Source organism: Neomonachus schauinslandi, chromosome 3, assembly GCF_002201575.2.
Source record: "Neomonachus schauinslandi chromosome 3, ASM220157v2, whole genome shotgun sequence".
Lineage (NCBI taxonomy): Eukaryota > Metazoa > Chordata > Mammalia > Carnivora > Phocidae > Neomonachus > Neomonachus schauinslandi.
In genome coordinates, this window is record NC_058405.1 from 131278806 (window position 1) to 131303252 (window position 24447).

The window sequence follows — 24447 nt, forward strand, 5'->3', positions numbered from 1 at the left end:
GTAAGTATTTAAATAGATATTCTTTGAAAGAAGATATACAAATAACCAATAAGCACATAAAAAAATGCTCAATATCACTGCCGTCAAGGAAATACAAATCAAAACCACAATGACATACTACCATACCCACTAGAATGGCTATAACAATTTTTTTTAAGAGAGAGAAAGAACAGTAACAAGCATTGGCAAAGATGTGGAGCATTAAAACCTTCATACGTTGCCAGTGGAAATGTAAAACAGTGCAGCTACTGTGAAAAACAGTCAGGCAGTTCCTCAACAAGTTAGACACAGAGCTATCTTATGACCTAGCCACTGGCATTCAGACAATGTTCTGGAATTAGTATGATGATTGCACAACTCTGTGAATATACTAAAAGTCACTAAATTGTACACTTTAAGAGGGTGAATTCTATGACATAATGTAAATTATATACTGTGAATGATAATGTGAATTATATCTCAATTTTTTTTAAATAACAGGAGAGAGAAGACAAAAAAATAGGGACAGTGTTTTGAACAAGATAATATTAGACCAAGCACATAAATTTGTCTCCTTTTTCTAGAACATCCTATTCAATACCTTCCCACATCAAAGTGCATTTTGACTTTGTTATCTGCCATTCAAAATCTGACTGACTAATCAAGCCCTCAAAACACTAAAAAAAAGTACGTAGAGTGCTTTCATGATTAACCTGTGGCTCACCCATCCAAGAATGCAAGGACAGAAACCTATAAAGCATTGCGTCCCAGCATTATCTACCCTGCAATCCTGGCTTCTGTGATCGGTGGCCCCTGCTGGTTAGGAAAGGGCACCCACCTTTCCATCAGACTCCTGACCCCTACTTGGCACTTTGCACCAATCCTGGACTCCTACAAGACTCCCACCAGCCCCAGGACAAGCAGCAGTAGCAGATGAATTAGTAAGATTATGGACCAGGAAGCCATCTACTCATCTACCTTACAAGGTGTCCCCATTCTCCTACTATCACTCCATAGAACTCTCATCACACATCCTCCTTGGCTAGAAGAGGGCCAGAAACCCAGTGGAAGTAGGAACATCCCAGGTATAAACTTGGCATATTTTAAACACCAATTAGTCTTGTTCATACTTTCTTCTCAGGATTTTCCTCCATCCACCTCTTCTTTTCTTTTACCACTGCTTCTTCCTAGTTTATGCCTGCTTTGTTATAACTGTCTCTAGTTTTCTGCTTAGTCTCTCCCATTTCTTATTATCCTACACACAGATATCAAATACCTTTCCTAAAACATTTTCTCTTTTTCACTTCTCTGAAATCCTTCAATGCCTCTTCAGTGCCAGTTGAATGTTAATAAAATTTAATATCTGAATCTGGTTTCAGAGCCCTCTATAATCTAGTTTCAATCTCTCTCTCCAGATTTACACAAACTCCCAATTTGATGACATACGATACTCTACCCTCACTCTAAGATTGCCTTTGTCTGTGCTTTTATATGTGCCTTCTCCCCCAGTTCCTAATCCTCTCTCATCACAGCCTATCAAAACTCTTCCAGGTCTTCAAGACCTATTCTTTAAGGCCTAGATCAAGTCTTAGCTTTTCCAAGAAGCCTTGATTGTCCCAGCTGAGTTTAATCTCTCTCCTGGAAACCATCACTATTTTCTCTCCCATTTGGCCCCCACCATCCACTACTTTGTAGAGTAATCACTTCTGGCCTCCCCATCTCCCCTCTAAACTTCAGGGAGACAGTGGAGCTTTGGACATCATGAAGTTCTAGTCAAATTTAGACTGCAGATCCATCCTGCACTGTGACTTTAGAACTTTCAAAGAGTTGTTGTCAACATTTAAAAGTTGGGCGATTTCTCATAAAAAGCTGGGTTTCCTGCTTCTCTTGAGAATTTTGATCACTCTGGGCTGAATTCCATTCACACTGGACCTGTACTCCTGTTTAAAAGATGCTAGGGCTGAGTAGTGGCCACCTCTTTAAGATGGGGCCTGTGTCCTCCAGTTCACCCAAATTCCCATCTTGCATAGTCTTTAAACCTCATTCATGCCCCAAAGGGGTCTCTGCTTCTAACATCTCTACAGTGTAAGGGATGGATGGGTGGATGGATGGATGATGGATGGATGGAAAAAAGGGATAAATGAACAAATTAACGTAGCATGTGGCAAAACTCACATCCTCCACGTGTGTCCTGCTGTCCAGGAAGCTTGAAAGCTGAATTCTCTTAGCTGCCCCATCCTCCCACTCTGTTCTTTACTTGTCCCGGGTCATGTTCAGAAAAATTCTGGTCTAAGCCTGAGTGGAGAAAAGACGTATTTCTTTCTTTTTTTTTTTTTTTTAAGATTTTATTTATTTTTTAGAGAGTGAGCGAGAGAGAAACAGCATGAGAGGGGAGAGGGTCAGAGGGAGAAGCAGGCTCCCCGCTGAGCCGGGAGCCCGATGTGGGACTCGATCCCAGGACCCTGGGATCATGACCTGAGCCGAAGGCAGACACTTAACCATCTGAGCCACCCAGGCGCCCAAGACGTATTTCTTTTTAATAAGCACTTCCCACTTTCCCTCTCAGAACTCATAATGAGTGTGAAATGACAGTCCAGGTTTTTAAAAAACCATTTCTGTGCCTCTGTATCTGAAACTGGGAAAGTAAAAACTCAAAAGGGATCCATGCAAGTCACAGCCTTTGCTTTGGTGTGCCCCTTGGTGACCCACACTGAGGCAACACATGGCTGTGGGCTCCCATTGTTAGAGTAAATGTGACCTTTCTTACACAAGGGGATTGTGGTTTTGATCGATTGAAAGGACCCCATGGGCAGCCAGGGATCAGCATAAAGGGTTAAAAGGTGAGCAATAAATATGCCAGTGCATTAATACAATTAGGTTTATAAAAAAGGCACTGAAGCAAAATGGAACATCGAGAGTTTACAAAAGCAGCTGACGTGTTCTGTGTTTTAGAGATGGATTTATGGCTAATTAACTGTCCAGAACCATTCTAATTCCTGTACATAGGAAAACATGAGCTGAGACAAAGAGTGATTGATTTTAGTGGGAAAGTCCTGTATTGTGAAATGAGAGAGAAAGGGAGGACAGTATAAGGCAATTATTTGGAAGTATTGAGTTTGCACAGCATAGATGTGGAATCAGAGTTTTGCTAAAGACTGAGTTTTGTTGCTGCACTATTGTTCTTATTACTGTTGTTTGTGTTGTTTTAAAGTGTCCTATAGTAAGGCAATAGTTATATCTGTCATGGAAAGGTAGCTGGATCACAATATTTACCAGAGCCTTTGAAGTCACTACATTGGAATCCAACATTAGGCATTAATCAACCTTCATTGTACGGAGATTATCATGCTGTCATTACAAGAGAGGAAAGAGAAGATTTTGGCTTTAATAGTAATGACTTCTTTCATATTTAGAGTTTTACCTGGATTTCAGGGGCACCGAGAAAGTGCCCATAATAGGAACAGGCACTACCATATCTAGAAAATATAAATATTTTCTATTTAACTCATTCTGTCCTGGAGTAAACCCTTTCTGCCAACAGTTCCATATGCAACCACTCTTCTAGCCTTGAAACACAGTCAAACCAAGAGAGTGTATACCACTAATGAATATTGGTCTAATATCAAACATCTATATTCAAAGTAAGACCTAACCACAGATAATAGCAATGGGATTCATCATCTCTGTGGTTCTCTTTCCTGCACTTTTTCTAAAGATCAATTGCTCTAACTGTGGTTATCCACTTCCTCCCTCTAGAGAAGCTTCTAAGAGAGGTAAGTGGGAATATAATCAGAGAAAAAGAAGGTAAAGTCTAATAACAGAGCAAACATGGACAACAGAAGATACAGGAAGGTCTACCAAGAGGGAAAATGGGTTGGATACAGTTCAAGTTGGCAGAGTAGTTAAGATTAAAGATAAACAAAAAGCTTGCTTTTTTGAAAGGGGAAAACTGGATTCTAGATTCTGCCAATTTGCTGATATCAGGCTCTAGAAAATATAAAGTGGCTTAAACATAGAGTTGGTTAGCACTTAGAAAGGAACTAGAGCTAACTCAGAGCAATTAACCTCTTTTTCTTTTCTAATAGGATGTCTGCATTGGTAGAGCAGGGATAGATCACTGATACGACTTAGGGATTTCAGAAAGTCATGTGACAAAGTCTTTCATAATAGCCTGGTAGGCAAAATGGAGAAACCAAGACAAGATGATAGTACAGATAAGACTGACAGCTTTATGATGACAGGGACTGTCATTAACTTGTTCACTGCTATATCTTCTCTATGCATCACAGATCCTGACCCAGGCTCAAAATATTTGTGTTGATTTAGTAAAGTTAGGTGCATTCTGATGACTGAAAAGCAATACCCAAAGCACATTGTTTTCTGGATCTCTGTCAACAGATTTTATTTTATTTACCTTCATATCTCCAAGGGATTAGAAAATACCTGGCATACAGTAGACACTTAATAAAATGTGATGAATGAACGAATAAACCTATAGGTCTTTTATAACATTCTTACAAGGTTTTTTCCTTAGTCTTAACCTAGTCAATGTTTTAATCAATGACTTGGTTGAAGATATATTAAAAAAAGGGATTATCAGTTACTGCAATTATACACATTGAAACAATGAATAGATGAAATACAATGGGTGAAAAGGACATAGGTCAATATCAATATGACAAATTTAGTATCACTAAATCTATATTCAAAAAAATGCATGAGACAAAAAAAATAATAAGCACAAGGCATATGATCTAGCAATTCTACTGGGCACAGGCATACCTCAGAGATATTGTGGGTTCGGTTCCAGACCACTGCAATAAAGCAAATATCACAATAAAGCAAGTCAAATGAATTTTTTGGTTTCCTGGTGCATATGAGTTATTTACACTATGCTGTAGTCTATTAAGTGTGCAATAGCATTATGTCTAAAAAAATTAATTTTAAAATATTTTATTGTGGCATGCCTGGGTGATGCAGTCGTTTGGTGACCAATTCTTGGTTTCAGCTCAGGTCATGATCTCAGGGTCATGAGATGGAGCCCTTCATGGGGCTCCACACTCAGTGGGGAGTCTGCTTGAGATTTCTCTCGCTACCCTTCTCCCTCTGCACCCCCAACCCTGTGCACACGTGCTCACTCTCTCTAAAATAAATAAATCTTTTTTTAAAAAGAAGAGAGAGGGGTGCCTGGGTGGCTCATTCATTAAGCATCTGCCTTTGGCTCAGGTCATGATCCCAGGGTCCTGGGATCGAGCCCCACATCAGGCTCCCTGCTCCCCAGGAAGCCTGCTTCTCCCTCTCCCACTCCCCCTTCTTGTGTTCCCCCTCTCACTGTGTCTCTCTCTGTCAAATAAATAAATAAAATCTTAAAAAATAATAATAATAAAATAAAAATAAAAAAGAAGAGAGAATAGGCACCCGGGTGGCTCAGTCGTCAAGCGTCTGCCTTCGGCTCAGGTCATGATCCCAGGGTCCTGGGATCGAGCCCCACATCGGGCTCCCTGCTCAGTGGGAAGCCTGCTTCTCCCTGTCCTGATCCCCTTGCTTGTGTTCTCTCTCTCGCTGTGTCTCTTTCTGTCAAATGGATGGGTAAAATCTTTAAAAAAAAAAAAAAAAAGAAGAGAGAACTGGCTCATAAAATAAACCCTACCAAATATAAAAGAATTGAACTCGTATAAAGTTTTCTGACCACAAAGGAATTAAACTAAAGTCAATAACAGCAAGAAAAATGTTTCAAACATATGGAAATTTAAAAACACACTTTTAAGTAATCCATAAATCAGACAGGAAGTCTCAAAGGAAGTCAGAAAATATTTTAAACTGAATGAAAATAAAAATATAACATACAAAAATGTAATGTACAGCTAAAGCAGTGTTTATAGAGGAATCGTGTCATTACATACTTATATTAGGAAAGAAGATAGTCTCAGATCCATAAGCTAGGTGTCCATCTTAAAAGAAAAACTGAAAATGAAAAGTAAAATAAACAAAAATATCACAAAAGGAAAGAATTAGTAAAGATAAAAGCATAAATCGATGAGATTAAAACTAACCAAATCAAAAAAGGAGGGGAGGTGCACTAGAGAAAACAAAACCAAAAGCTAGTTCTTCGAAAAGATCATTAAAATTGAAAACCCTCTAGCAAGACCAACAAGAAAAATAGGAGAAAAGACACATATTACCAATTACCAGGAAAGAAAGAGGGAATCACTACAGATCCCAGAGATGTTAAAAGAATAATAAGGAATACTACAAACAATTCAATGCACATAAATAGAACAACTAAGACAAAATGGACCAATTCCTTAAAAACTTCAAAATATCAGGGAAATAAAAGCAAAAATAAACTATGAGGACTTCATCAAAATAAAAACTTCTGCACAGCGAAGGAAATAATCAACAAAAATAAAAGGCAACCTATGGAATGGGAGAAGGTATTTGCAAATGATATCTGATAAAGGGTTGGTATCCAAAATCTATAAGGAACTTATAAAACTCAACACCCAAAAAGCAAATAATCCAGTTAAAAAATGAGCAGAAGGGGTGCCCGGGTGGCTCAGTCAGGTAAGCATCTGCCTTCAGCTCAGGGCATGATCTCAGGGTCCTGGGACTGAGCCCCACATCAGGCTCCTCACTCAGTGGGGAGTCTGCTTCTCCCTCTCCCTCTGCCCCTCCCTGCTGCTCATGAGCATGGCCCTCTCTCTCAAATAAATAAAATATTTTTTAAAAATGGGCAGAAGGAACACCTGGGTGGCTCAGTCGGTTGGGTGTCTGCCTTCGGCTTAGGTCCTGATCCCAAGGTACTGGGATCAAGTCCCACATCGGACTCCCTGCTCAGCGAGAAGCCTGCTTCTCCCTCTGCCTGCCGCTCCCCCTTTTTGTGCGCTTGTGCTCACTCTCTCTGACAAATAAATAAAATCTTTTAATAAAAAATAAATAAATAAAAATTAAAAATGGGCAGAAGACATGAATAGGCATTTTTCCGAACAACACATCCAGATGGCTAACAGGTACATGAAAAGTTGCTCAACATCACTCATCATCAGGGAAATACAAATCAAAACTACAATGAGATATCACCTCACACCAGTCAAATGTCTAAAATTAACAACACAGGATACAACACATGTTGGCAAGGATGCAGAGAAAGGGAAACCCTCTTACACTATTGGTAGGAATGCAAACTGGTGCAGCCACTCTGGAAAACAGTATGGAGGTTCCTCAAAAAGTTAAAAATAGGGGCGCCTGGGTGGCTCAGTTGGTTAAGCGACTGCCTTCGGCTCAGGTCATGATCCTGGAGTCCCGGGATCGAGTCCCGCATCGGGCTCCCTGCTTGGCGGGGAGTCGGCTTCTCCCTCTGACCCTCCTCCCTCTCATGCTCTCTGTCTCTCATTCTCTCTGTCTCAAATAAATAAATAAAATCTTTAAAAAAAAAAAAAGTTAAAAATAGAACCACCCTACAATCCAGCAATTGCACTACTAGGTATTTACCCAAAGGATACTAAAATACCGATTCAAAAGGATACATGCACCCTGATGCTTATAGCAGCATTATCAACAATAGCCAAATTATGGAAAGAGCCCAAATGTCCATCAACCGATGAGTGGATAAAGACGTTAAGTATATGTTAGCTGTATGCTAACACACGCACACACACAATAGAATATTACTCAGCCATAAAAAGAATGAAATCTTGCCATTTGCAATGATGTGGATAGAGCTAGAGAGTATTATGGTAAGCAAAATAAGTCAGAGAAGGACAAATACCATATGATTTCACTCATATGTAGAATTTATGAAACAAAACAGATGAACATGGGTTAAAAAAAGAGAGAGAGAGACAAACCAGGAAACAGATTCTTAACTATAGAGAAAAAACAGAATTACTGGAGGGGAGGTGGGTGAGGGGATGGGTTAAATAGGTGATGGGTATTACGGAGGACACTTGTGATGAGCACTGGGTGTTGTATGTAAGTGATGAATCACTAAGTGCTACACCTGAAACTAATATTACACTGTTTTGTTAACTAACTGGAATTTAAATAAAAACTTGGAGAAAAAAATAAAATAAGAAAAAATTTTTTTTAATCTTTAACTTCAAAATATCAAAACTCACCCCAAATGAAATAGATAACCCAAATTGCCTTATAACTAATGACAGAATTAATCTATAGTCAAAATCTTCTGAAAAGAGATTTCCAGGTCCCAATGGATTCACTGGAGGATTCTACCAAACGTTTAAAAAAGATATTACACAAATTCTACACAATCTCTTCCAGAAAACAGAAGAGGAGGGAATACTTCTCAACTAATTTTATGAAGTTAGCATGACCTTGATGATAAAACCAGACAAAGATAGTACAAGAAAACTATAGACTAATACCCTTCATGAACAAAGATGCAAAAATCCTCAAAAAATATCAAATCTAATCCAGCAATATAAAAAATACACCATGATTAGGTGGGAAAAGAAGGCTCATTCAATATCTTAAAAATTAATCAATGTAATTCACCATATCAATAGTCTAAAGAAGAAAAACCACATGAGCATCTCAACTGATACAAAAAAAATATTTGATGAAAATCAACATCCATCCCAGATAAAAATCCTCAGCAAACTAAGAATAGATGAGATCTTTCTCAATCTATTGAGAAAAGTCATCCTCAAAAAAACCTACAGCTAACATATACTTAACTGATGAAAGACTGAATGCTTTCCTTCTAAGGTTAGGAACTTGACAAGGATGTCTACACTCCACCACTCCAATGCAACATTATACTAGAATTCCTAACCAGTGAAATAAAGCAAGAAAAAAATAAAATAAAATGCATACAGATTAGAACTGTTTCACAATATGTAGAAAATCCCAAGAAATCTATTTCAAAAATTTCCTAGAGCTAATAAATGTATTTAGCAAGACTGCAGGCTAAACAGCCAACACAAACACAAACATCAATCATATTTTTATATAGCAGTGATAAGCAATTAGATACTGAAATTTAAAATACAATATTACTTACAATGGTGCCAAAAAATGAAATATCAGGGTATACATCTAAGAAAACTATATACTATAAACCTCAAAACACTGATTTTAAAATAGATGTGAATAAATGGAGAGACATATTATGTTCAAGAATTGGAAGACTCAACATAGTAAAGATGTCATTTGATCTATAGGCTTAATGGAATTCCAATCATCATCTCAGCAATATTTTTGGTAGTATAGGCAATCTGATTCTAATATTTATATGGAAAAGCAAAGGAACTAGAGTAGCCACAATAAATTTGAAAAAAAAAAAGTTGAAAGAATCACACTACTCTAAGATTTACTACAAAGCTACAATAATCAAGAGTGTATTATTAGTGAAGAAATAGACACAAATCAATGGGAAAGAATAGAACCCAGAAATAAAATCACACATACATTAATTTTGACCTAGCATTTCGATGAAGAAAGGGTAGTTTTTTCAACAAAGGGTGTTGGAACAATTGGGCATCCATACACACACACACCAAAAAAAAGCCTCAACCCATACCTGAACCATATACAAAAATTAACTCAAAATGGGTCATAGATCTAAATGTAAAACATAAAACTATACAATGGTTAAAAGAAGAAATATAGGGCACCTGGGTGGCTCAGTTGGTTAAGCGACTGCCTTCGGCTCAGGTCATGATCCTGGAGTCCCGGGATCGAGTCCCACATCGGGCTCCCTGCTCGGCGGGGAGCCTGCTTCTCCCTCTGACCCTCCCCCATCTCATGCTCTCTCTCTCTGTCTCATTCTCTCTCTCAAATAAATAAATAAAATCTTTAAAAAAAAATAAAAAATTAAAAAAAATTTTTAAAAAAGAAGAAATATAAAAAGAGATTCATGGCCTGGGGTTAGTCAGAGTTTTGAGACATGACACCAAAGACACAATCTATAAAAGAAAAACATTGATAAATTGGACTTAATCCAAATTAAAAGCTTTTACTCTATAAAAAATACTCACTGTTAAGAGAATGAAAGACCAAAAATACTCACTGTTAAGAAAATGAAAGACAAGCTAGAGACTGGGACAAGTTATTTGCAAATCATATGTCTGATAAAGGACTTGTATCCAGCTTAGATAGATAGATAGATAGATAGATAGATAGATAGATAGATAAATTCTCAAAACTCAATAATGAGAAAACAACTCAACTAAAAGATGAGAAAAAAACTTGAATAGACATTTCACCAAAGAGGATATTTAGAAGGCAATTTAGTGTAGTCCAACATCTTCAGCCAGTAGGGAAATGCAAATTAAAACCTGGATGAAATATCACTCAATGCCTATTAAAATGGCAAAAATAAAAAATATTGACAATACCAGGTGCTGACAAGTATGCAGAACAACTGTAACTCTCAAATACCACTGACGGAAATGCAAAATGGTACAATACTCTGGGAAGTCATCGGAAGTCTTTTATAAAATTAGATGTATCTTGACAATTCTACTCCAAAGTATTTAGGAGATATGAAGTCCATGTTCACAGAAAAACTTACACATGACAGGTTACAGTAGCTCTACCAAAACTGCCAAAAATTGGAAAAAACCAAATACCCTTAAACAAGTGAATGGATAAACAAACTATGGTGTACCCATAAAAGGGATTGCGACTTGGCAATAGAAAAGAATGAACTGTTGATACATGCAACAACTGAATAAATCAAAAAGGCACTATACTGAGTGAAAAAAGCCAGTCTCAAAAAGTTACATACTGAATGATTCCATTTATATAACATTCTTAAAAAGATAAAACTATATGATGGAAAGAAGACTAGTAGTTTCTAGGGCTTAGGAGTCAGAGGAGGGTGTAATTACAAAGATACAGTGGGAGGGAATTTGGGGGAGATGATGAAACTATCCTGTATCTTGATTGTGGTGGTGGTGACACAAATCTATACAGGTATTAAGACTCATAGAAATCAGAGGGGTAGACGAACCGTGAGAGACGATGGACTCTGAAAAACAAACTGAGGGTTCTAGAGGGGAGGGGGTGGGAGGATGGGTTAGCCTGGTGGTGGGTATTGAGGAGGGCACGTTCTGCATGGAGCACTGGGTGTTATGCACAAACAATGAATCATGGAACACTACATCTAAAACTAATGATGTAATGTATGGGGATTAACATAACAATTAAAAATTTTTTTAAAAAGACTCATAGAACTGTACACTAAAAAATGCTAATTTTACTGTATGTTAATTTGTTTAACTATATAAATTTTTAAAGTAAGATAAGACAGTTTTTGTTGGCCACAGCGCAATATATGCCAAAAGTGTGACCTGATCACCAAAAAACCCCATAAAAAACAAAAGCAAAACCATCTTGGGCTGCATTAATGGAAGAATTAAATCCAAATCAAAGAAAGATATAGATGTATTGGACCCTAAACTGATCAGACCACACTTACAGTTTTCTGTTCTATTTGGACACTGATAAAATCAACACCATCTAGAGGAAGGAGACCAGGATGAATAGGGAATGGTGGAAAGAAGATATTTAGCCTAGAGAAGAAAAGGAATGACATGGTAATTGTCTTATTCTGTTAGAAAAATTGCTCAATTGTTTACTAAGTCTTATTCTGTATTACTCCTCAGGAAGGAACTGGCTCCCTGGGAAGTAGTTGCAAGAAGGCAGACCTTAGACAACTATAAAGGAAAGCTTTCTGATAATTCAAGTCGTGAATAAGTAAAATGACCTGCTTAGATAAGCACTGAGCTTCCCATCATTGGAAATCATTGAACATGTTTAAGCAGATATTAAATAGCCATCTGTCAAGGTTATCCTCAAAAGGATTACCTCACCAAGTAGGAGACTGATCTCTTTAACCTCTTGGGTCTCTTTGAACTCCACCTCCTGTATTCTAAATTATAAAGGATATTATAAGTCACCCGCCCCCCCCCCCCATTTCTCTCCAACTCCCTACAATTCATTAGATTGTACATTAGATACAGAGTGTTCACAAAATCCCCTTGGACTCCTCCTAACACTGACGGTCCCAAAACAGCCTTCTAGGCTGTTTTAATGATTTCCAACCAGCAACAGGAAAGATATGCAGAGGAACAAGTGAAAAAAATTAAACTTGAGCAGAGAATGGATAACTTCTAATCGCATATAGGGAATGTTTGACCCTGCTCTATTTATGTTTGATGAGTTATTGTATCTTCCTAAAAATGGACTAAAATGAGGTTTGAGACGTATTTTGACTTCCCTGATCTGGTCATTGCTCTAGTCTAGAAAAGGAAACCGAAAAGTTCCATGTCTTAAAATTTACCAAAAGACAGAAAGAAATACCCCTATTGTTTCCTGTTCTTTTCCATTATTTGAATATTACTCTTTATATTTGACTCTCTAGTTTTCTCAGTATGAACTATCTAAGGCTAAACCTTCCAAAAGTCTGGCAACAAATTAGGAGTAAGAGTGCCCAGTTAAGGTCCCATAGTGGGTAACATCAAGGCAGGTTTAGCAGCCATCAGGTTGACAAGAATTGCGACAAGGAGAAGGTATGGAGATTAGTTTTATCTGGCGGGATATGAATCAAGCCAACTGATCAGTATTGGTATATCTGAGGTTGGAAGTGCAATATTTAAAACAGTAGATCAGGCATGACTTAGATAGGACTTCAATCAGACATCATGTGGCACCCCAATGATTCCAAGAGAGCCAAGTTTTGCTGTCCAAGTCCAAGGCTATAATGATGCCTTCCCACATCAGAGTCCACAGGCCTGCCTAGATGGTCTCGTTCCCTTAGTGGAACTCTTAGTTCTGAATTATTTATGTCAGATACAACTTTACTCTTTTCAGGGTATTCCTGAGGGTACAATCTTTCCCTTTCCAGGTCCAATAGAATTAAAAGTCCATTTGGCAGACAAAAACAATCTATGGTATGGGAAGTCAGGTCACTCACTGGGGTAGGTAATCACTGGAAGGGAGCATAGTGGGGGGTTCCGGGGTGCTGGTAATGTTTCTTGATCTAGGTGTATTCAGATTGAAAATTCTAGTTGTGTACTTATGATCTGCATACTTTTCTGTATTTATGTTATACTTCAATCAAAATGTTCCCAAGATAGGGAAAAAGCCCTGAGCAGCAGCTTCCTGAGGCCACTCTGGCTCCTGGGCAGCCAGCAGTGTAATCACTCAGTCTGAGCCCTGGACTCTCAGCCCTCTTTCTTTCTTTCCCTGTGTGTGTGCCTGCTCACACATGTTCACTCATACATGTGCACACACCCAGACACAAACAAGATCTATGCAGAGGCATAAGAGGCCGCAAGCACAGACCAGAGGAGGTTTTTTGCCTTATCTTCCCAACCCTGACCCCAATTCCAGGACTTGGCTCATGTCATTCTACAGACCAGGATTTGACATTCTACTCCTCAGTGTTGGAAAGGGGGTCCTCCTTCTCTTGGTAGAAATCCAGACCTCTGAGGTGGAAGAAATAAGATAACTTTAAACATCAGTTAACTAATGACACCGTATGTTTTTAGTTATGTGTATTTAGCAAAAAAGAAAAGAAATATATCAAAATGCTAACAATTTTTACTGCTGAGCTATGGGATGAATTGCATTTTTTCTTTGTCCTTTTCTCCCATTTTCATATTTTCTATGGTAATTGAATACTACTTTGTAATCAAGAAAAAATATATGCTATAAATAAAAATTTATGTTTGTATATTACATTAGCACTTTCAATGTAACTATAAGCATAAGTTTTTGTTTTTTTTTTAAAGATTTTATTTATTTATTTGACAGAGAGAGACACAGCGAGAGAAGGAACACAAGCAGGGGGAGTGGGAGAGGGAGAAGCAGGCTTCCCGCCGAGCAGGGAGCCCAATGCAGGGCTCGATCCCAGGACCCTGGGACCATGACCTGAGCTGAAGGCAGACACTTAACAACTGAGCCACCCAGGCAACCCAGCATAAGTTTTCTCAGTGGGTTCTCTGTATATTTTGGATACAAGTCCTTTATCAGACGTGAGTTTGGCAAATATTTTCCTTCAGCCTGTGGCTTGTCTTTTCATTTTCTTAATAGTCTGTTTTGCACAGCAGAGGTTTCAGATTTTAATAAAGTCCAATTTACCACTTTTTTGTTTCATGGATTGTTCTTTCGGTTGTATCTAAAAATTCATCACCATCTATTGATTCTTACAATAATTCTCTGATATTATTACCTCCATTTTGCAGATGAGGAAACCAAGACTCAAAGATGAAGTTGACTAAGCTCACATGGGCAGAAGTAATGGATTTGAGACTGATATACTCCAATACACATTCCATTATGCAATGTTGTAATGCTATCTAACTCTATTCTTCTTGCCTTTTTGTTTTCTTTGCCCTTCTTTCCTTTTTTCTTGAAAGTTTTTTTTTTTTTTTAACCTAGGGTGAACATGTTTGCCAGAAGAAATGGCAACTTCCAGAAAAAAAGAGATTGATGAAACTGGTCCAAAGGTTATCACAACAGTATTGATAAGAATGTACTCTAGAGTGCCTGGGTGGCTCAGTTGGTTAACCGTCTGCCTTCCGCTCAGGTCATGATCCCAGGGTTCTGGGATTGAGCCCCGCATTGTGCTCCCTGCTCAGCGGGTGCCTGCTTCTCTCTCTCTCCCTCTCCACACCCCACCCCCACCCCCACACACACCAGCTTGTGTCTTTCCCCTGGCTCACTCTCTCTTTCTCTCAAATAAATAAATAAAATCTTGAAAAAAAAAAGAAAGAAACATGCTCTAAGGTAGCAGTGTCAAGTGTTGTGGAAGCTAAGGGCCCATTTCTCTAGAAACACACATAAACACATTTTGCATACAATTTTAGGTATTCTGAATGCCACTGCTGCTTTATGACATAGGTATAATTAGTTTAGTACCTGGTCATCTGGGAGACATATAAAATAATAAATAAATAATATCTAGCATAGTTCCTGTGCATAGTAGGCACTCAATAAATTCTCATTTAATCTGAAGTCTGATTAATTTGGTTAATAGTACTTCTGGCCCTCAAGTAGGAAATCTATACCCACTCGATTTAAAACAGTCTATTACAAGAATTTGCCACAGGGTGTCGCTATTGTTCCAGAGAAAAATTAAGAGCCTACAAACCCCCTCCTCCTCTCCCCCCCACCATGCCGCACCCCCCTCCCCCCAACCTCCTTAATTTAAAAAACTAAGTAATGCCTGTGTGGTGAGGAGGGGGCGGGGAAGGGCATTGCTTTTGTATTCTAAAAGCTTTTTAAAAATTTAATATTAACACAATTCATTGCATTTGAATTATCACTATAAAAATGTTGCATCAACGTATTTGGGGTTACTGAGCAGCCGTCCAGGGTGTAAAAAAAAATTTAAAAAGCACTATTTGGGTTCAGAAAGTTTACTCCAACCCAGAGGATCCTTGGGGAGTCTCAATCTCTCATTTACTCATTCATCAAAGATTTATTACCTGCTATGTGATATGCATCATGTAAATCATAGTATGCCAAGAGGCTTGGGCATATCTGGTCACTTTCGCAATAGCTCGGGGTGATTAGACCCCTGCTTAGGGTAGCAATAGGATAGGGATTTGGTTCAGGGTACCTATAGAGAATTTGGTCATCCCAAATAGCCTCTCATGGTTACTCGACCTGAAAAATGTAGTAATAGTCCTACATCCTATAGTGCTGCCTGGGGTAATATCCATCCATCACTGTTAAAATGAGCAGCAGACACCTGTAAAATATCCTCCTGGCCCTGCCTTCCTCCCTCTGGACACCAATGATGGCACAAGAGACAACATTCAGATGAGCAGTTTTGTTTTGCTTTGTTTGTTTTTTAAGTAGGCTCCACACCCAACGTGGGGCTTGAAATCAGGATCCTAAGATTAAGAGTCACTTGCTTTACTGACTGAGCCAGCCAGGCGCCCCGAACAGTTTTGTTTTATAACAGCATTTTTTGAGATATTCACATACTGTAAAATTTGCCCATGCAGAGAATTGTGCGATCATCACCATTATCTAATGCCACAACATTTTTGTTAGCCCAAAAGAAAACCACACACCCACTATCAGTCACTCCCACCCTTTCCCCAGGCTCTGGCTATACTTACCTACTTTTGGTCTTGCCGGATTCACTTATACTGGACATTTCATATAAATGGAGTCATAATACAGGAACTGTTTATAAATGGCAAAAGAAAGCAATTCTTTGATCTCTATTCCAACTACCAGAGTTTGGGTAGAATTCTGCTTCCAGAAAAGTGCTTTTAGAGTAGTGCCCAATATGTAATTTATAAATTCCTATAATATTCATCATGAACTCCTTTGGGGAATTAGTTCAACAATACATCCAAATTGAAGTGAAATTGGTGTTACTCAAGACAAAAGTGGCTGAAATTAGTCATCTTCTGAAATCATTACTTTTTAAGTATGGGTCTGTGAGAATGTGGGCTCACATTCTCTATTATCCCTATTATCTTACATTCTGAAGTAGGAGACAAGAAAAACTAACTATAAAGCTCCGCTATCTCTCTTAATTAATCCTTAAATAAATACCCAAGTCCTCCACCCAGGCCCACAGCATAGAATGAGCTGACAAGAACCCACCTGGTGGTGAAAAATAACATCCACAGAGAGAAAACCGTGCTAGGTATTGTGCTAGGCATTTTCCTCCCACCAATTCTGAGATAAGTACTATAAGAATGAGAACATGAGACTCAGTGACATTCAATAACTTACCCAAGGGAGGGTACATGCCTAGTATGTGGAAGTGTTTAATAATGGATAAAAGCACAGAATCAGGAGCCAAGCTATCTGGGTTCAAATCTTGAATTCCACAGCACACTACCTGTGTGACCTTCAGCAAGTTCCCTTACCTCTCTGTGCTTCAGTGGGCCTCTGTAAGGAAGGGACTCTAATAATGCATACCTTACTGGGAGGTTGTAAGGTTCAAATAAGTTAGTACCTAAAGCACTTAGAACAATGCCTGGCATATTAAAAGACCTCTAAAAGTATGAACTATTACTATTATTAGAATCCAGATTTGCCTAGATTTAAAGTTCTTGACCTTGATGAAAAACCATGCCTCTCCATGCTTACCCTCTATTCTTGCAGAGTTAGGAGATCTGGGCCGGAGCTGAACTGACAGTGCTGCAGAAGGTGATGTCTCAGTCAATGTGTAAGCCTGGTGCACTGAGCACATTGGTGGTACCACCCTGTTCACACTCCGGACAATGTCTGCCGCACCTTATTTCCCCACCCACTCTATGCAAATACCACAGCTCTGGCCTGCATTGCAATAGTACGCGTTATAAGGATGAAAGAGAAGGGTGTGAGAGCGGTTGCCTCCTGCGAGAGCTCTTTTACATCATTGTAAAAGCAGAATAATAAAACTTCACTGTCACTTTCAAGAAAGAGAGAAGCAAAACCAGGCCAATGAAGTGATAACATGAACTAATGACCAGGAAGATATTTGCCTGCCCACATCCCAATGCAAAGGGGCCATTAAGATGATTGATGGCAACAGTGGGTTACCATTATTGGTTTTGACAAGCAATTGTCTTTAAGAGGACTAGGTCCTATAGTCCTAGAAGTCTGCTTAGATTTCCGGAAGGAACTCCAAGAAAAAAAAAGCTGTTCCCTAAAACATAAATAGAGGGCAAACTTGAATTTTGTTTTCTTTTTAATTTTTCTTATTAAGTAATCTCTATGCCTAGAGGAAGGGAGAAAGATGGCAGCAGCAATACTGGAACATATGGGTGCATTATGGATGCAGAATCTGAAGGGGAAGCTGGCCTTAGGGCTTCTTTCATCTCATAATGTTTTACCCCAATCACATATCCACACGAGTGGGTCTCCCAACATTTTTCAAAGATAGGAAAAGAAGAATAAAATTGCTTATCCTCCACAATTGCCTGGAGAACCTCGGACACCAGCAGAAATCTACCATTGTCGAAGGCAAATAAAATACAGCAAAGATAAGATGTGGTATTTGGCAAAATTGCTACGAGGAATGTCCATTGACCAGGCTTTGGCTCAACTGGAATTCAGTGACAAAAAGGGGGCCCAAATAATTAAAGAGATTCTCTTAGAAGCACAAGATATGGCAGTGAGAGACAACAATGTGGAATTCAGATCCAATTTATATATAGCTGAGTCGACCTCAGGGCGAGGCCAGTACCTGAAATGCGTACAATACCATGGCAGAGGTTGCTTTGGGATCATGGAGAAGGTTTTTTGCTATTGTTTTGTGAAGTTGGTGGAAGGCCCCCCCCCCACCTCCACGTGAGGCACAAAAGGCGGCCATCACCCACACCAAGGAGTATTTTCAGGAGCTCCACAATCAGACCATTATTCACACTCTGTGATTGGGGATTCAGACTCCACAGTGTATATATTTTGCCATTTATTTCTTAAAAACAAACAGAAATTAAAGACAAATGCTTATTTAAAAAAAAAAAGTAATCTCTATGCCTAACGTGGGGCTTGAACTCACAACCCCAAGATCAAGATTTGCATGGTCAGGTGCCTGCGTGGCTCAGTCAGTAAAGCATTTGCCTTTGGCTTGGGTCATTATCCCAGGGTCCTGGGATGGAGGCCCACATTGGGCTTTCTGCTCAGTGGGGAGCCTGCCTCTCCCTCTCCCTCTGCTGCTCCACCTGCCTGTGTTCTCTCTCTCTCTCAAATGAATAAATAAAATCTTAAAAAAAAAAAAAAAAGATTCGCATGGTCTACCGACTGAGCCAGCCAAGCACCTCGAATTTTAAGTTTTCTTAATAAAATGTGTTATCTCTTTATCTGTATCTCTTATCTGCTTGCCTCTCTGGAATCATTTTAGAGAAGATTTAATAGTCAGTAAATAAATAAATCCCTGCTGTTTGTAACCTGGGTTCTGCCTGAAATGATCAAATGATAAAATATGCTTCTTTTCCAAAATTCTTTTACAATAGGGACGACTGGGTGGCTCAGTCGGCTAAGCACCTGCCTTCCCCTCAGGTCATGATCCTGGGGTCCTGGGATTGAGTCCGCATCAGGCTCCTTGCTTGGCCAGGAGCCTGCTTCTCCCTCTGCCTGCTCTGCCTGCCATTCCCCCTGCTTATGCTCTGTCAAATAAATAAATAAATAAATAAATAAATAAATAAATAAATAAATAAATCTTTTATAATAGAAATTATAATTAATCTAATTAAAGAAACGTGGTATTTTTTACTAAAACTTGCAGATTCTTTTTTAGTCAATTCAACTTATTTTTCATTTTCATACAAACTGGTAAAATCATTTAGCTCACTGGTTACTTGGGTCCAGCCCCTGAGAGAGGAAGCTTTGATAAACTAGTCCCAGTTTATTCCAGGAACCCGGTTAAGTTGTTTCTGGGACTTTTGATCAGGAATGAACAATACTGAAGAGTCAAAAAATCACTAATATCATCTGTAATAGGTGTTTTGTGTGGGCTGGTGAGGTGCAGATAGAGCTTCAACCACTTACCCCAATTCCACCTCCCCTGAGCTTAGACTGTGCTTCATATACTGCTCATCATCCACCTGACTCTCATTTCATCAGAAGGCTGACATTAAAAACCAGTGACTCAGTGAGAGAGGAATGAGTAAGAAGCCCAAAACATAAATAGAATCCTATTATGCTTGCTCCTCTTTCACATATGCCTCTGGAGTACGTGAGTGACTAAATAAGTGAGTGAGTGTAAAAGCATTTGAATCTGAGTAACAAAATAAATAACTATAGTACTGTATTATAACTCAAAGTGTAAGTTAAATATCCATGAGTTCATACTGACATGAGTAAATGATTGAAAAAATAAATACATGGAAGAAAAGGGAAAATCTTTCTTACAGAATTCCAAATAATAAATGTAGATATTTTCACCTCCACGATATGGAGCCTAATCTTCCTCCCTTTAGGTGTACGCTGGACTTAGTGACTTCCAAAAATTGAGCAGGGAAAGAAAAATAGTGACTTGATGGTGGAGAAACCTGGTGCAGACCCCACCTTAGCCAGGTGATCAAGGTCGGCATTATGGGTAACGTCATGTTGATATCATCTACCCCTTGATCCCATACCTACATCACAGAACTATCTAAATATATAAGGAAATTTAATCTTAAAAAATATATTTAAAATCTCTTTTGTTTCTTTACACACTTGCCACAATTTAGGGATAGGTATGAGTGTGTGAGTATATTCAGGAATATACAGAAGAGGTTTGAGAGGAAATAGACCAAACTGTTAACAATGGGTACTTCCAGGGAGAAAAGTGTTCTTGGAGGAAAGGGGACAGATGAAGGAGCACTTTCATTCTTTATTCTACGTGTTTCTGCATGGTTTTAAATTTTTTCACACTTTTGTAATTTTATTAATTTTAAAAAATAGAAATGGTCAAAAAGAAAGAGCTCTAGGGAGAAATTTGCAACTTTACACTCCATAGCTCTGGTCTCCTTCCAAACATGAAGAAGTGCTCTCATAAAGCATCTTTTGAAGATCTTCTCTGATTTGTCATTCTCTACTTTCATTGATTTTCAAAATACTTAATTACAACAATATAATTTAATGCTATTCTTAAATTTGAATTCTCCTTTCTCAACTCTAAACTTTAGTGTCTTTTTCCAGCAAGAGTGTTAAGGCTTAGTTAGATGGTGAGTGCCTATATGTCTGTGGGTGTTCTATGTAAGTGATGAATCACTGAGTTCTACTCCAGAAACCAATATTGCACTGTATGTTAACTACCTAAAATTTAAATTAAAAAAAAAAAGAGTAGCTCCCAGGACTACTAATCTTTGCCCGTTCCCAGCTAAGGCAAGTGGCAAGTGCGTGAAAAAGAGAATACATGTCTTACACACCAAAGAATCACTGGAGTTAGAATATGAAACCTATGAGAATGACTATAAGAAAGGGAAAGAACATCACATCTTCATTGAATTCCCGAGATATCATTCTTTTCATATGTGAAAACAGGTATTAATCTACACGAACTGCAGATGTCAGCACCATCACCTTAAGTCTAACAGTAAGATTGGGTAAAACATCCTCTCCACATTCTATTCAATATCCAAGGTGTCTGTGATATCTCAAAGGGTTTGTCTTCTCATGGTTACCTGCAGTCCAAGCTTTGACTTCCTCTGAATTAATTGGTTAAGATTATGGACAGCCCCTTCTTAAGAAACCCCGTCCCTGTTCTGAGCCACGACATTTGGCATCACTTTCTGATTTCTACCGAGGGAGAAATACTCACACAAAGCCTTTGTGTTTTAAAGTTTTACAAGGTGAATGGGGTTTACATCACAATTCTACAGATAACTTAAAATCCAGAGTTAGATGTCCATGCCATTCAAACGACCTGCCATTATGTTGAAATCACAATTTCTACTTTAGCCTCCCTCCAGGCTTCTCACTTTTCCTCTCCCTCTCTTTCCCCCTCCCCTCACGATGTGAGTATCCTAAAGGTATATAAGCTGAAAGCCTTTTGGAAAGCATTTTTCATACTGTTTACTTTTTTATTAGTACAGATAATATCAGAGCTTACAAAATGGATTTTTCTAAACTTTACTAGTTGTTACAATCAGCAGAGAATAGAAATTCTAAGAAATAGGCAATAACTTTTTTCTTCTTTCTATACCCTCTTTAATCTTTAAAATTAACCTGATGCTTAATGTACTGTAAATAGCCCCAACGTCATAAGATTGTTTTTATGTTTTGGACTTGCATGAAAGAACAGTAACAATTAAACCCATTCCATTCATAATGTTTATGCTTAATGCTGTGAGGAATTGCTATTTTATCAGCCCATTGAGCACTGAAGCTCAATTTGAGTGTACAAATCATATTGTAAAACAAAATAATAACCTTCTAAATGTGTTACTATGTACTATTAATGGCATGCTATAAAATAACTTTGGGTACCATAGTAAATCTACCTTGGAAGTGTGAGTTAAAAATGTTTGTAAAATGTTTTATAAACATGATTAATAATGAAATATAAATAATTACAGACATTTTCCTTGTTCTTTTTTATACAGAAGATACACTGGAATTATGATGTAGATCATCTTAGATCAAGGCCATGTATGTGTGTAATACAATTGTATTATAGTATGGATATAAATGACTATACTTAGTTTTGGTAAGGTGGCTGCCAAAGAAATGTCTATCGTTTTGGTGACAATGGTCAATATATAGCGGTTTACCCAGTTTTTAGGGGAGGTTGCAGTAATATATATAAATATGAATTTTGGAGTATAACTTGATAGTCTGATAGGTTTAGATTGGGAAGGATGGTGTACGCAGGGAACAGCATAAAGAAAAGTACAGGCACATACTGGGAATCAGTTCAATGGTTCAGAATTCCTGGGCATTGGTAAATAATGAGAGGCAATGCTAGAATTTTGGGGTAATCTGGCTTGATAATGATAATGATAAAGAGAATTCATCCTTTTCAAGTTCAGGGAAGAGGCGCCTGGGTGGCTCAGTTGTCAAGTGTCTGCCTTCGGCTCAGGCCATGATCCCAGAGTCCTGGGATCGAGCCCCGCATCAGGCTCCCTGCTCCACAGGAAGCCTGCTTCTCCCTCCCCCACTCCCCCTGCTTGTGTTCCCTCTGTCGCTGTGTCTCTCTCTGTCAAATAAATAAATAAAATCTTTTTAAAAAATAAATAAATAAATAAAGTTCAGGGAAGACACACTGACATATGGTAAATGGAACTAGGGTGATTCACTTCGGAGTCTTTGGTTTGTTTCCAATTTGACCAGATCAGTGGAGCTGTTAACATTGGGAAGAGAAGAGGCCTGATACCTCCTATTACTAGTAGCATCAAAACAGAAGGGCTATAGCTATTACCATGAGAACTAGGTAGGAAGACACAAGGTGAGGAGTACATAGCCTTCCTCTCTTCCCTACTCTACTCTTTGCTGTCCCCATTAAAGCTGAGATTCGCCTCCTCTGCATAATCCCAACTTTTTACACTAAACTCAACTCAATCTACCTGAGCAAGAATACATCTACTTTGGATGTGGTACGTTAAGAAAATGAACAAGTTTTGGGGGTGCCTGGGTGGCTCAGTCAGTTAAGCGTCCGCCTTTGGCTCAGGTCATGATCCCAGAGCCCTGGGATTGAGCCCCACAATGCCCTGGGCTCCCTGTTCAGCAAGAAGTCTGCTTCTCTCTCTCCTTCTGCCTCTCCCCCAGCTTGTGCTCTCTCTCTCGCTCTCAAATAAATAAATAAATAAATAAATAAACAAACAAGTTTTTAAGCATGGCATACTGTTCTTGACCGCATATATTAATTGCTGATGAATATTCACAAATTGAGAATTTTTATGTTTCATCCAGTTGCTAAGCAGTACATTCCTTTTCAGTGATATAAGGAAACATCATTTCTTAATGCATCCTCTATGATGTCTAGGAATGCATCTGATAGAACATCTTATAAATAAACCATGTTTCATTTTATTTTGCATAGGCTTAAAGTCTTTATTTTTTTTTAATTTTGTTATGTTAGTCACCATACATCACTGGTTTTTGATGTGGTGATCCACGATCCATTGTTTTCATATAACACCCAGTGTTCCATGCAGTATGTGCCCTCCTTAATACCCATCACCGGGCTAACCAATCCCCCCTCCCCCCTCCCCTCTAAAACCCTGTTTGTTTCTCAGAGTCCATAGTCTCTCATGGTTCATCTCTCCCTCCAATTCCCATTTTTCCATTCCTTCTCCTAATGGCCTCCATGCTATTCCTTATGTTCCACAAATAAGTGAAACCATATGATAATTGACTTTCTCTGCTTGACTTATTTCACTTAGCATAATCTCCTCCAGGCCCATCCATGTTGATGTAAAAATTGGGTATTCATCCTTTCTGATGGCTGAGTAATATGCCATTGTATATATGGACCACATCTTCTTTATCCATTCATCTGTTGAAGGGCATCTCGGCTCTTTCCACAGTTTGGCTATTGCGGACATTGCTGCTATGAACATTGGGGTGCATATGGCCCTTCTTTTCACTACATCTGTGTCTTTGGGGTAAATACCCAGGAGTGCAATTGCTGGGTCATAGGGTAGCTCTATTTTTAAATTTTTGAGGCACCTCCACACTGTTTTCCAAAGTGGCTGTACCAACTTGCATTCCCACCAACAGTGTAAGAGGGTTCCCCTTTCTCCACAACCTCTCCAACATTTGTTGTTTCTTTCCCTGTCCATTTTTGCCATTCTAACTGGTATAAGGTGGTATCTCAGTGTGGTTTTGATTGGGATTTCCCTGATGGCTAATGATGATGAACATTTTTTCATGTGTCTGTTAGCCATTTGTATGTCTTCTTCAGAGAAGTGTCTTTTCGTATCATCTGCCCACTTTTTGATTTGATTATTTGTTTTTTGGGTGTTGAGTTTGAGAAGTTTGGATTCCACAACTTCTTTATAGTAAGAACATCTTTGTTCAACAAAAGAACAAAGGATTCCATAAATTCAGTATTTC

General features: G+C 38.6%; 1 pseudogene; it reads left to right on the forward strand.

The window, feature by feature from the left end:
- Positions 1-17698: 17698 nt before the first annotated feature.
- LOC110592263 lies at positions 17699-18335 on the forward strand (annotated as a pseudogene).
- The last annotated feature ends 6112 nt before the right edge of the window (positions 18336-24447 follow it).